Source organism: Dama dama, chromosome 12 (assembly GCF_033118175.1).
Source record: "Dama dama isolate Ldn47 chromosome 12, ASM3311817v1, whole genome shotgun sequence".
Taxonomy (NCBI): domain Eukaryota; kingdom Metazoa; phylum Chordata; class Mammalia; order Artiodactyla; family Cervidae; genus Dama; species Dama dama.
The window spans coordinates 78321677-78335447 of record NC_083692.1 but is presented as its reverse complement, the minus strand read 5'-3'; the positions used below and the strand labels follow the sequence as shown (position 1 = coordinate 78335447).

At 39.1% G+C, this 13771-nt stretch overlaps 1 long non-coding RNA gene across 2 annotated transcripts; it reads right to left on the bottom strand.

The window, feature by feature from the left end:
* Positions 1 to 5203: 5203 nt before the first annotated feature.
* LOC133067393 (uncharacterized) lies at positions 5204 to 8751 on the bottom strand. Of its 2 annotated transcripts, none has more exons than XR_009695237.1 (4): positions 8677 to 8751; positions 7943 to 8446; positions 6361 to 7750; positions 5204 to 5941 (listed from the first exon to the last, which is right to left on the bottom strand). It is a non-coding gene; the product is annotated as an uncharacterized LOC133067393 (long non-coding RNA). The 2 variants fall into 2 exon arrangements; XR_009695238.1 differs by having other exon boundaries at positions 8642 to 8743.
* Between the last annotated feature and the right edge of the window lie 5020 nt (positions 8752 to 13771).

The window sequence follows — 13771 nt, the reverse complement described above, 5'->3', positions numbered from 1 at the left end:
ACCTCTTTAACAAGTGGTGCTGGGAAAACTGGTCAACCACTTGTAAAAGAATGAAACCAGAACACTTTCTAACACCATACACAAAAATAAACTCAAAATGGATTAAAATCTAAATGTAAGACCAGAAACTATAAAAGTCCTAGAGGAGAACATAGGCAAAACACTCTCCGACATAAATCACAGCAGGATCCTCTATGACCCACCTCCCAGAATATTGGAAAGAAAAGCAAAAATAAACAAATGGGACCTAATGAAACTTAAAAGCTTTTGCACAACAAAGGAAACTATAAGCAATGTGAAAAGACAGCCTTCAGAATGGGAGAAAATAATAGCAAACGAAGAAACAGACAAAGGATTAATCTCAAAAATATACAAGCAACTCCTGAAGCTCAATTCCCAAAAAATAAATGACCCAATCAAAAAATGGGCCAAAGAACTAAACAGACATTTGTCCAAAGAAGACACACAGATGGCTAACAAACACATGAAAAGATGCTCAACATCACTCATTATCAGAGAAATGCAAATCAAAACCACAACGAGGTACCATTACACGCCAGTCAGGATGGCTGCTATCCAAAAGTCTACAAGCAATAAATGCTGAAGAGGGTGTGGAGAAAAGGGAACCCTCTTACACTGTTGGTGGGAATGCAAACTAGTACAGCCACTATGGAAAACAGTGTGGAGATTCCTTAGAAAACTGGAATTAGAACTGCCATATGACCCAGCAATCCCACTCCTTGGTATACACACCGAGGAAACCAGATCTGAAAGAGACATGTGCACCTCAATTTTCATCGCAACACTGTTTATAATAACCAGGACATGGAAGCAACCTAGATGCCCTTCAGCAGATGAATGGATAAGGAAGCTGTGGTACATATACACTATGGAATATTACTCAGCCATTTAAAAGAATTCATTTGAATCACTTCTAATGAGATGGATGAAACTGGAGCCCATTATACAGAGTGAAGTAAGCCAGAAAGATAAACACCAATACAGTATACTAACACATATATATGGAATTTAGAAAGATGGTAATGATAACCCTATATGCAAGACAGAAAAAGAGACACAGATGTACAGAACAGACTTTGGGACTCTGTGGGAGAAGGCGAGGGTGGGATGTTATGAGACAATAGCACTGAAACAAGTATACTATCAAGGGTGAAACAGATCACCAGCCCAGGTTGAATGCATGAGACAAGTGTTCAGGGCTGGTGCACTGGGAAGACCCAGAGAGATGGGATGGAGAGGGAGGCGGGAAGGGGGATTGGGATGGGGAACCCATGTAACTCTATGGCTGATTCATGTCAATGTATGGCAAAAACCACTACAATATTGTAAAGTAATTAGTCTCCAACTAATAAAAATAAATGAAAATAAATAAACAGATAAAAAAAGAGAGAGTAAGACCAAGATCTGACAAAACTCTCTCTGCCACCTTTACAGATACTATAATAAATACTTGAATTACTTTTGAGAAAAATGTTTCCCCAAACTGGTCTAAAATGGATCTTTTCTGAAGGATGTTCTTTATAGCTTCACATGGGACTTAACCATTATTTCTAATGAAATGCTTGAGGAATTCTCTTACATGAGTGAGTGAATTCGCTCAGTCATGTCCGACTCTTTGTGACCCCATGGACTGTAGCCTACCAGGCTCCTCTGTCCATGGATTTTCCAGGCAAGAGTACTGGAGTGTGTTGCCATTTCCTAATGAAATAAAGACTCCTGGGAAATTAGTGTTACACCCTCAAATGAATATTAATCATGTGAAGAACCTAATACCAGTACACAATCAAAAGTAGAATAAATATGAACCAGTCCTCTGACCATAATTATGATCTCTAATCAAAGCTTTAAAAAAAAATCTTATCTTCTATAAAATGTTTCTACCAAGGCTAATTATCTGAATATGTTTCCTGAGACTTTCTCTTGCAATAATTTGAAATCAAATTTTGACATGTGATCATATTATTTCACTTGAAATTCCTCTTATACTTTCCAAAGTCTTTGGACATGTCTTTTTTTTTCTCTTTTACATATTTCACTGCAGGGTTCCTAGCTTTCAAGTTGACCTGATTCATTAAGATTACACCTGATAAAGTGAAGTCAGTTGACTGAGGACAGACTGAGACCCTGCGTGAATCTGATTATTTAACAGAGCCTACTGAGCAAAAGAAGGCTGGAACCTGAGTCTTTAGATAAGAGCCAGAGACAACTGAATTATACCACATAACAAGCAATGAGGACATACATACAGTTAAGAGTTTCAAGGGTGGAAATGACAAGAAAGGAAAAGGAAAGCAAAGAGGGAGAAAGCCCATGCAAGATTTACTTAGTAGATATTTATCAACTGACTACTATGGGCCAGTCCCTGTTCTAGACACTAAGAAGAAAGTCCATGAGCAAAACACACAACAATACTGACCTCACAGAACTTATAATCTAATTGGAGTTACTAGCAATGAATATATTGACATGTCAATCAAAAATATGCCTGCTAATTATGGTTACTACCATTGGAAAATGACCAGGGTGTTTGACACAGAGTTAAGAAAAGGTTTATGGATGGCTACATTAGTCAGGAAGTTAAGCAAAAGTCAGAAGGTTTTCTCTACAGTAGTGATATTTGGGGAAGAAAATAGAAACCCACTCTATATTCTTGCCTGGAAAATCCTGTGGACAGAGAAGCCTGGTGAACTACAGTACTTGGGGTCACAAAAGAGTTGGACACAATTTAGCAACCAAACATAAACAAGTGATATTTGAGCTGAGACCTGAAGGATGAAAATAGGTCAGGCTCACCAAGATCTAGGGGAGAAAAATTGCAGACAAATGAAAGAATAAGACCCAACATGGGACAAGACATGACAAGTTTAGAAAACTGAAAGATCAGCATTGTGACTGCACAGAGAGTCAGGGAAGAGAGTTGTGAACTAAGATTGAAGGGTCAGGTGGGATTCACATTGTGCAGAGTCTTGTTTACCATAGCCAAGAGCTTGTATTTTATTCTAGAGGCAATAGAAATCCACTGAAGCATTTAGGCAGGTAGCAACAACTTTGATTTATACTTAAAAAACCACTGTTGCTACCAGTTAGATTAGTGCTTCTCAAATTTCAAAGTGGTAGAATCACTTGGGGATTCGTTAAAATGAAGACTCAAATTCAGTAGATTTGGAGTCGATCCTGGGATTCTGCACAAGTTCTAATACTGCTGGTCTATATTTTGAGTATCAAAACTCTGGATAACACACTTTGAGAGAAAAGAGACAAGTTAGAAGGTAACCTAGATCAGAACAATGCTTTCCACATTTTGTTTAATACATCTTATTTTATGAAAAGATCAATTCAATTCATTCACTCAGTAGTGTCCAACTCTTTGCAACCCCATGGACTGCAGCACACCAGGCTTTCCTGTCAGTCACCAACTTCCAAAACTTGCTCAAACTTATGTCTATAGAGTCAGTGATGCCACCCAGTCATCTCATCCTCTGTCATCATCCCCTTCTCCTCCTGCCTTCAATTTTTTCAGAATCAGGATCTCTTCCAGTGAGTCGGTTCTTCACATCAGGTGGCCAAAGTACTGAAGCTTCAATTTCAACATCAACCTTCCAATGACTATTTAGGACTGATTTCCTTCAGGATTGACTGGTTTGACCTCCTTTCTGTCCTAGGGACTCTCAAGAGTCTTCTCCAACACCACAGTTCAAAAACATCAATTCTTCGGCACTTAGCTTTCTTTATAGTTCAACTCTCACATCCATATGAGACTACTGGAAGAACCATAGTTTTGACTAGATAGACTTTTGTCAGTAAAGTAATGTCTCTGCTTTTAAATATGCTGTCTAGGTTTGTGACAGCTTTTCTTCCAAAGAGCAAGCATCTTTTAATTTCATGGCTGCAGTCACCATCTGCAGTGATTTTGGAGCCCAAGAAGATAAAATCTATCACTGTTTCCACTGTTTCCCCATCTATTTTCCATCTGCCATGAAGACCAGTTGCCATGATCTTAGTTTTTTTAATGTTGGGTTTTAAGCCAGCTTTTTCACTTTTATGAAAAGGTATTAGTTCTTATTCTCTGTGAGGTACTCTGATGTTTTCTAATCTTATTTTTTTGTTACAAAATGTGTAATGACAAAAACCTTACTGATTAAAATAAAAGAAAATTAAAACGGAAAATTTTCACTTAGTAAAATGAAAACTAATTTAAAGTAGTAATATCCTGACTTGGCATAGTATTGGAAAGTCAGCAGCTTCATGGGTTGCTGTTGAAGCCATAGCTTGGTGAAAAATTTCTTCATGGAAACCAAACATTTAGTGTCATGTTTTTTCCTGTATCCAAGCAATTTCACATCCATTGAAACTACAACTTAAATGATGTTCATAAAAATATTGTCCAGAATACTATATAATTGGAAAAATACCAAATAGTGATTAGTTTTTAAAATACATCTAAATAATGGAAATTAGCCAATCATTTAAAATTATGCCTTTATGTTTTCTGACATGGAAATATCTACAATGCTGAGAAAAACAAATATGTTAATAAATTCCAAGTATATTATAGTCCCCTTTCATAGAAAAATATAGCTGTATAATACATGCACTAAAAATTCTGAAAACTGGTGATAGTCATAACCTTTATGTCATGAAATTATGGGAGTGTTCTCTTTTTAAAGGTGTTTATATCTTCTAATTTATTTAAAATTAATATATATAATTAAGTAATAAAATTTTAGTTTAATTTAAATTTAAAATACTAGACTCCTTCCTTCAAATTCTGGATCCATTTTTTGCCTTTAGTGGAAGAAGCAATTGACAAAAGGTCAGAGTGTCTGAGTTCTGTTCCCAGCTTCCATTTTGCTATAACTCATGCTTGGCCATTCAAATCCTATAGATCCTAATTCTTTTACCTATTAAATGAACGGCATAGACTGAATCAGTATTTCCTAAAGTGTGATTGATGCAAGAGGTCATGGTAGGCAACACACAAAAGAAAATTGTAATTGTTGCAGACAAGGTATTATTTTAATTTGTATTATGTTACATATAAGGTATTATTTTAATTTGTAATAGAAAAAATATAACCTGCACATGAAATATATGGTTTCATATATAACAACCATTAAAACAAGGATAACTTTTTGCACAGTCATTTTTAAAGTCTATTTAATATAAAAGCAAATTTAATATTAAATTAGTAAATAATTGTATAAGTGGTACACAGATATTAAAAAAATCACCAAGACTATGAACCAATGAGTATGACACTACTGGTGAGGGTACAGCATGGTGAAAACTTGCTTTCTGAACTGGATTCTGAGCACAAAGGGGCCTGCCCTCTCACCTGAAGGGTAGACGGTGAAAAGAAATCTCGGCAAACAGGCCCAGAATGAGTACAATTTTCACTGAGGAATGAACTTTCAATAGTAACAAATGGAAATTTAATTCAATATAAATTCAGATTGATCACATAAGGGAGGGATAGATTATCTTTGATTTCTGTTTGGAGACAGAGACTTTAAGAAAACTCCCTCTGTGGATAAAGGAAACACCTTCATTCCCACCCCAAGGCTAGACCCCTGTCAAGAGGCCCAGCTGGCAGTTGTGGGACAGGCTGCAGGTGCTTGGAGAGCACTGTGATGCAAAGCACAAAAGTAGGCAGCTGAGTCTCCAGGGTGGGAGGCTGAGATACGCAAAACACTGTAAAACTTCTCTTTTCCCAGGAGTTCTTTAAAATTTTTGTCTGCCTGCTCTTTCTGGCTTGATTGAATTAAAGACAAAGATACAAGTCCTTCCCCAGGCTCCTGCTTGAACCAGACAAAGTTGTAAAATGTTTTCTTTTGATAAGTACAATTAAGATCGGCATGTGTTCTCTCCTGGATACTCAGGAATAAAGGTCTCTGGTCCAATGTATATGGGCTGCTCACCCCTGTTTGAACAGAGAACCACAGACAAAGGAGATATATTAATGGCCGATTATTTTTTGAAAGAATATATTTCCTTTTCACAATCCCCCCCAGCTGACCCCGGTAACACTAACCACCCTTCCATAACGTTCAGATTTATAGAGATTACTAGGATCTGCTCTTTTTATTCATAACTTCAAAGCCAGCCAACTCACAGCACAGCTGCCAAAAGAGAACCAGGAATGAAACTCCCAAAGACGTCTCCATTTTTTCCATTCACCAGACTCATGAGAACTCAGGTTGGAATCTGCGAGCTCTCAGACACTACCAGGTCAAGCAACTTGCTTATCTAAATGCATATTCATGAATCCGCTGTCACAGGAAGCTGAGAGACTCCTCAGCAAATCAGAAATTAGATCCATGCCCCTGTTCACACACTTACCCAGCATCTTCTGATCTCTGAAGGGGTAACATGGAGAGAGGACCACATCAAGATCAAGTGCAGAGGACTTGCAGAGTAGTCGGAGAGATACACCTACTATTTATCTCCTAGATTTTTCTCTTCCCTTTCTACTTAAATAAAATTCTTGAGCATCTACTGCCGGGAGCCAGCACACGAGATCCCACCCATGACAAGGTCATGAGGAGAAGACCTGACAAGCAAGGCAGATCAGGACTTCAGGGATTTCAAAAAGCTGCCCCAGCGCTCACCTTAAGGATGATCTCTGTCTTTCTGATGCTTACTATATTAGACTACTCCCTAATTTCTGTGACACAGGTAGAAGGCCTTCCCTGATCTCTTTCCAAGCAGAATCAACTTAGAACTTTAATCAATATGTCCCCCGGACGGTGGTATCCTATAAGATTATTCAGGATGAAAGGAGTGTTTCAGTTTAGACCCCTTTGCTGGCATTCTAGCCTGCTTGGCAAATGTGTACTAATGCACATGACTGCTCACAACACCTTAATCATGAACAGCATAAAGAACCTGATCACACAAAAGGCCCTAATAAGCACAGAGCCCTTCGGGGGTGAGGAAGCCCTATTAGAGGACATAAAATATTATTCTAAAAGCGGTTATAGTTAAAGATTTAGAAAAATAACAGTTTAGAATTGTTAATTTTAACCAGGAATGCTAAACAGGGGCTGCCTCGCCGAAGCTGCAGAGTCTTTGTGTGGTAAACCTTTTAGATAAATTTAACTGATAACTTCTGCAAAAGGACTGACCTTTGTGTTCAACAAAGAATAGATTACAGAAAACAGCTTTGCATTCACCTAGGTCATAAAATGTCAATAGTTCCCAAGGCCAGAAGATAATGTACAAGACTCTCACAAAGAAGTATACAGAAAACACCCTGGTTTCGTGTAGGATAAGCTGATGTAATATTAAACTATCTTCCCCTTAAAAATGTACTAACTTGGAATATAAAAGCTACAGTAAAAAAAAAAAAAAAAAAGATTTGCCAGACTCTACTACACACCCCCAGTCTGGTCTCTCTCTCTCTCTCTTTTTCTCGCCGATGCCGTTCATCCTGAGGGTACCGCTGGATCCTGCTGAGGCTGGACCCCAGCAATCTACCATGTACAAGTTATAAAAATTGAATAACTAAAATCAACCCTCCCTGAGGAAAACCTCGTAAGATTCTTTTCTTTCCTGTCAGTGCAAAAACCTGCTCAGTGAGCTGATATATATGAATTTAGTTATTGACACTGTAGCTCAGCATAATTATCTTACATCCGGACCCTGCTTCTTAAATCTTGTATGGATTCTTCTTATAATCTACATTAAGTTATACAAGAAGGAAGGTATTGTCATTTTCTGTGCATAATGCCTGTGAGATAAAGAAAACAAACACAGAAGACATTAGCGGTCTTAGCAAATATTGTCATCAGCTTCGTCAACATTTTGCTTTTATACTCAGTCGACATTCTACTATTTGCTGGACCCCACCCAGAGCTGACCTCTCTCTTTTACTCAAAATTATCATCTACTTCAGGGTAGTAATGCAATATGATGGTCTTACCCTTGGGAATAACCAGGTGAGCAGTTAACTTTCTGTGTTGAGTGAGGATACCTCTATGTTAGTAGATACCTAGACTCAAGTTCAAGTTCAGCCATGTCTGAAAGAGAAGCGCTAGCTCACTTTGAAATTACACACAACATTTCAAAAACTGCTCCTTGACAACCTCCAGGTGCAGGTTTGGGTACAGAGTGCGAGTGCCTGGGGAGCACGGTGCGCCCACCACACAGATGTAGAAGGCTGGGTCGCCGAGCTGGGCAGCGGTGAGGTGCAGGGAGCTGTGCTTGGCAGTTGCATCCATAGTCGCTGTGTACCGTCCATTTGACTTTTTGTTGTCACTGTTAGTCATGGTGATCAGGGGAACAGGACCTCTCCCAGGGTCCTGTGTGTACCACCTTAGGTTGTTAACGGGGCTCACTGTATAATTGCATTGAAATGTGCAATTCTCTCCCTCCAGGACCACCAGGGCTGGAGGACTCTGTTCCACTTGGCTTTCTCCACTCACACCTGTTCAAAAAGCAAAGAGAGATCTGAGAGATAGCTCACCCATTTTTATTGCTTTCTAATTTGCATCTCTTACTCCTCTCCAGAATGAATCCCAGCTGAATCATAACATGGCCCAAATTCTTCTCTCCTCGTACCCCAAAGCAATACATGCAGTACACCTTTTTGAAAACTTTTAAAAATATTCTCTGGACTTACTGTGTCAACCAGGCTAAAATTCTTCATTAACTTACAGCAGAAATGAAGCCACAGAACCACCAGGGAAGATCTCACATGCATCACCATTCTTCTGCACTGGGCTGTCCCCCAAAACTGACTAGTCTATTCAACACCTTTTATTTATTTACATGAACAAAGGATTCTCAGGGATTATGCTTAGCCAATCAGAGACTACATCCCTATTGAGCCAAAGACCAGATTTTGCTGCTTCATACTCAATCATACCCACAGGCAGGGCCAAGGCAAATACTGCCATCTTGGGGTCAAAACTATGGTTGCTCAGAACTTGGGTTAGGCTTCTTGCTAGGTTTCCTTCTCACTATTTTGAACATAATACTGAATATAAGCCCCTATAAGTCTCTGTAAACAGAGTAGGTTAGTACGTAAAACATACGTTTAAAAACCTTGGTATGAATTCTGACTTATTGGATAGGAGAGTTAAGCCTCCGTTTTCTCATCTGAAAATACATGTGGTAACACTTTGCTGTCATTTTTGAAAGATTTAAAAGACGTGATGTGGACTCTCAGCATGATGGCAAAGGAGGAAGCCGTATCTCCCTCTCCTCCACAGACATGGACGCAACAACGGTATTAGCGACAATATGCCTTGAAGGACAAGGCAGAACCAGCTAAAAGTAAACGCGTTCCCGGAAGAACAAGCTGAGAGCAGTCACATTTACAGGGGGGAGAAGACCAACTTAACCCCACCCACATCAGTCCCTCAGATGGGCTGAGCTCAGTGCTGTGTGCCCATCGTGGCCCCCATGGGGGAGGGGAGTGATATTGGAGCTTGCACCCGACCTTCAGTCCTCTCAGGGCCCCCTCTGTGGGCTGGTTTTCTATCTTACCTCCCGCCCAGTATGACAGGCAGAGAGGAATCCCTTGGACAGTGAGCAACAACAGAAAATGCAGGACGTCTCTTTTGCTGCCAGTCCTGCTCTGTGAACTTGGAAGAGCAGAACTGCGGTTCTTCCTTCAAAGGGGAAAAGAGAGTAAATGTGGGGAGGAGAAGGAGCTGGCCTTACTCCTAGCATTTCGGAGTAGGAATGGTTTCTCTCTCCCCCTATTCAGGATGCAGCAGAGCCTGGTCCCTTGGGACAGTAAGGAACAAGGAAAGGGAGAGTGTAGTTCTCCAGCTAGCACTGCCCTGCAAGACTGGGAATCAGCGCAGAACTGGTTTTAACCCCACACAGAGTGAAGGGGGCCTTATGCCAGATAATTCAATGCACCCTCCGTGGAGCCAGTTTCTACTTGCTTCAGGTCATACTTAGCATGGAATGGCAGGGCTTGGTCACTGGAACAGCTAGCAGCAAAGGGACAAAGAATGGTGTGGTATTACAGCTAGTACTGATCTGCAAGGTGGAGAAAGGATGGAACTGAGGTGTTTCCTCCAAATGAAAGGACAGGAAACCAACAGGTCCTTGTCCAAATTTACTCAGGAGTACACTCCCAAAGGGACTGGTCTCTATCTTGCCTCATATTTAGCACCGCTGACTGAGGAAGTTCTCGTCTAGTCTAGACCAGACCATAAATACTGGGAGAGGTACCTGCTGCTTCAAAAGCTCACACAATAAAGCCAATCTACAAGATGCATAAAGAATCGAGAAAACATGATACAATCAAAGGCAGGAAATAAATTTCCAGTAACCAACTGAAAGAAATGGAAATCTGTGAATTACCTTAAAAAGTGCTAAGTGTAGAAGCTTGTGAAAATTTTCTTATTGCTTCTATTTTCTCAGTGAAATAGGAAGCCAACAAACACTTGAGAGTGTGGATATCTGAGGATTTATTCCAAACTTGAAATATAATGCCCAAAGATTTTGAAAGCAAAAGAATGGCAAAAGATATATCACATAAACACTTACCTTAAAAAGCTAACATATTATCTGCTTGTATAACAAACTAGGTCTTCAGAATAGGATTATTAGAGGAGAAGACACATGCACATTAATCCTATTGGTTCTGTTTCTCTGGGGAACCCTAATACAGAGAATTTTTAAAATTCATAAAGAAATTTCATAAGCAAAAAACCATAGTCTCAAATTTTTGATGTACCTAAATAATATATATATTGTGGGTTTTACATACTTTTGTGAACATGTTATATTTTACAATAAAATTATTTTTAAACATTGGTGGCTCAAAGAAATTGTTGACTAGAAACATTTACTACAGAAAAGGATGAAAACAGAATCAGTCCAGGAAAATCAAGAGGAGAAGAGCTGAGAGAAGACAAGAGAGCAGAGAGGTGAAGGGAGCAGGAGAGGAAGAAGAGAGAGAAGAAAAGAACCTTAGGCCACAGAGCTGCCATACCTGTTCTGCTTAAACTAGGGGCAAGATATTTGAAATACAGTAATCAATTTTCAACAACACCCTCAACAGAAGCAAGGATAGTTACCAAAGTAGATTTTTACAAACTTCTTCAAAACTCAATGTGGCAACAGGAAAAAAAATTCAAAAATGTCCTACAAAGCAATGACAGAGTTCAAAACACTGAGGCAGCTGCAGATTTCAAGGCATTTCAAGTAGATGTGATTCTTCCAAACTCTAAATCCCAGTCCTCATTATTTAAATCCTCTTCTTCAAGAAGACAGATGACACAAGATTGTTCTTGTTCTCCATTGTTGGTTGTCCACTTTCCATCCTCGTGTGGACTAACTGTGAACATGTTTTTAGCGACTTTGTGTGGGTCCCCAACTGACAGAGCTGGAAACACATGTAGATAGTTTCCATTGCCTGAGATGATACTTCTTACACATCTTGTGATGCAATGGAGTGGATTTATCTCTCCTTACTTCTCCAATGGCATCTCTCCAACCACATTGTTTTCTCTATATTTCTAGCATGGGCTTGAGGTTGACTGGACATGTATTCCTTATGTATCCAGTAAGCAACTGGCAAAAAGCATTGCTAATATTGAAATATAAATATTGAATAGAAAAGAATGCCTAGGTTGAAAATGTTAATAAGGAAAAATGAAAGAGATAGGAAAAAAGACAAATATAACATTTAAAAATCAGAAGAAAGATGAGCCATTCAAGATGTTGAGCCTGGATAGCTGCCTCAAAATAAACAAAAACTGAGAAAAACAGATAGCCTTAACCTCAATCTCAACTCACACACACACACACACACACACACACACACAGGCAAATTTAAAGACAAAACTAATCTGAGAGAAATTAAAGAAAATATGAGATAAAATTTTATCATTTAAGGTGCTACAGATTATGAAGCATGAGATATATAACTCAGAATCCACAAAAGAATTTTTTTCATAAATTTACTACATACTATTTTTAAAATTCTGCATAGCAAACATGAACAAAGTAAAAAAGATTTTATTAAACTTTTTTAAAGACATATATATGACAGTTTTATGACAACTTTCTTAACAGAGAATGCTCTTTCAAATCTATATTTAGATGACTCTAACACAGGTGTTGTTTTAGTTGCTAAGTCACATCCGACTCTCAGGCACCCTGTGGACTGCAGCCCACCAGGCTCCTCTGTCCAGGGGTTTCCCAGGCAGGAATGTTGGAGTGGCCGCCATGTCCGTCTCCAGGGCCTCTTCTGGACTCAGAGACTGAGCCCTCATTTCCTTCCTACTGAACCATCTGGGAAATCCCTTAACACAGTAGGGAATGGTAAGATACCTGAATAGAAAACTTACACAAAAACGTGTAAATGACTTTTAAATGAAATGAAGTTCCATCTCATTCATAAACTTTAAATAATTTTTAAAAAATTTAAAGCCTAGCTGATAAGCAAAAGTCCAAAACCTCAGTAATACACAAAGTTTAGGGAAAATAGGTATTCTGCCTAATCATGACTATTGGTGGTAAAACTTATCTAGAAGAAACTTTAGTTGAATCATAAATACTATGGGTATGTTACTTTCTTAAATAATATTTTACTTCCCTAAAGTGAATACTTAATTATTATATTTAAAGTTTTTAATTATTTTGGTTTTCTTACTTACACATACCATTGCTCAAATCATCAATGTCTAGCTTCCAATTTTCTGCTGGGTTTGGAAAGTGATCACTGCTTATTATACAGGCACCGGTAGAGAACATAGGTAGTCTCTGCTTATATATTTTTAGTCCTCCTATTTTCAACCGGACTTCGGAACACACAAACACACACAACACGTCATCCACCCTAATTATTCAAATGTAATTGATGTTTCTGGCTCTAAATTTTTCCTCAAGGGTACAGCAGCATCCCAGTGCTTCTTGTTCCTTTTTTGAATGGCCCCAAGTCTCACTATTTACGTGACTTCACCCTGAAATTACTTTAATACTGGACAAGGATTAAATTACTTTAATCCTGGTGTCATACTCTTTTGCTAAACTCACTAATGAGAGTTGGGTATGAGGAATCTTCACGTCTTGTTCTCAGGCCCTAATCATTTGTATGAGTTTTGTATCAACCAGACACTGAGAGACAGAACACCACAGACTGTGCCACGGAGTGGATCAGACAGTCAGACACTCCGCATCCAGGCCCCGCTGCTGCTCAGAGTGAGCGTCAGCTCCCCCTGCAGTTCCCTTCTCTGTGTCTCTCAGAGCACAGTAGTACACAACCGAGTCTGACTCTTGGACTGAGGCTTTCTTCAAGTGGAAGAATTTTGATTTTCTGTGGTATGTGGCTTCAAACTCTCTGCTGATTCCCTTCTCCTTGTCCTTCGTGGCTTTCAGGAGGAGCTGTGGACCTTCTCTTGAATAGTGAACATACCAAAAAAGAGTTGGCTACCCGGTGGCTGAATTAGTGCAACTGATGGTCACGGCAGCCTTTTCTGGAAGAGTCACTTGGCCGCCTAACTGGGTCACTGAGTCTCCACGGGTTTGTCCTGGGGAAATATAAAAGAGTTCTGTGTGATCTTAGGCATAAAGCTCTGGAATAAAATTATGATTAAAGGTTTTGTTGACATAACAGAAGAAAGAATCCACATTTTTAGAAGCATTTTGCTTACCCAGCAGGAAGAGTATTATGGTCACTAAGCCTGAAGAAGAGTTCATCTCTAGAGTATCTTCTCAGTAGTGTTCTTGATTCTTAACATGAAGAAATGTTCAAGTCACAGTGAAATTTACTTTCACACAGAAA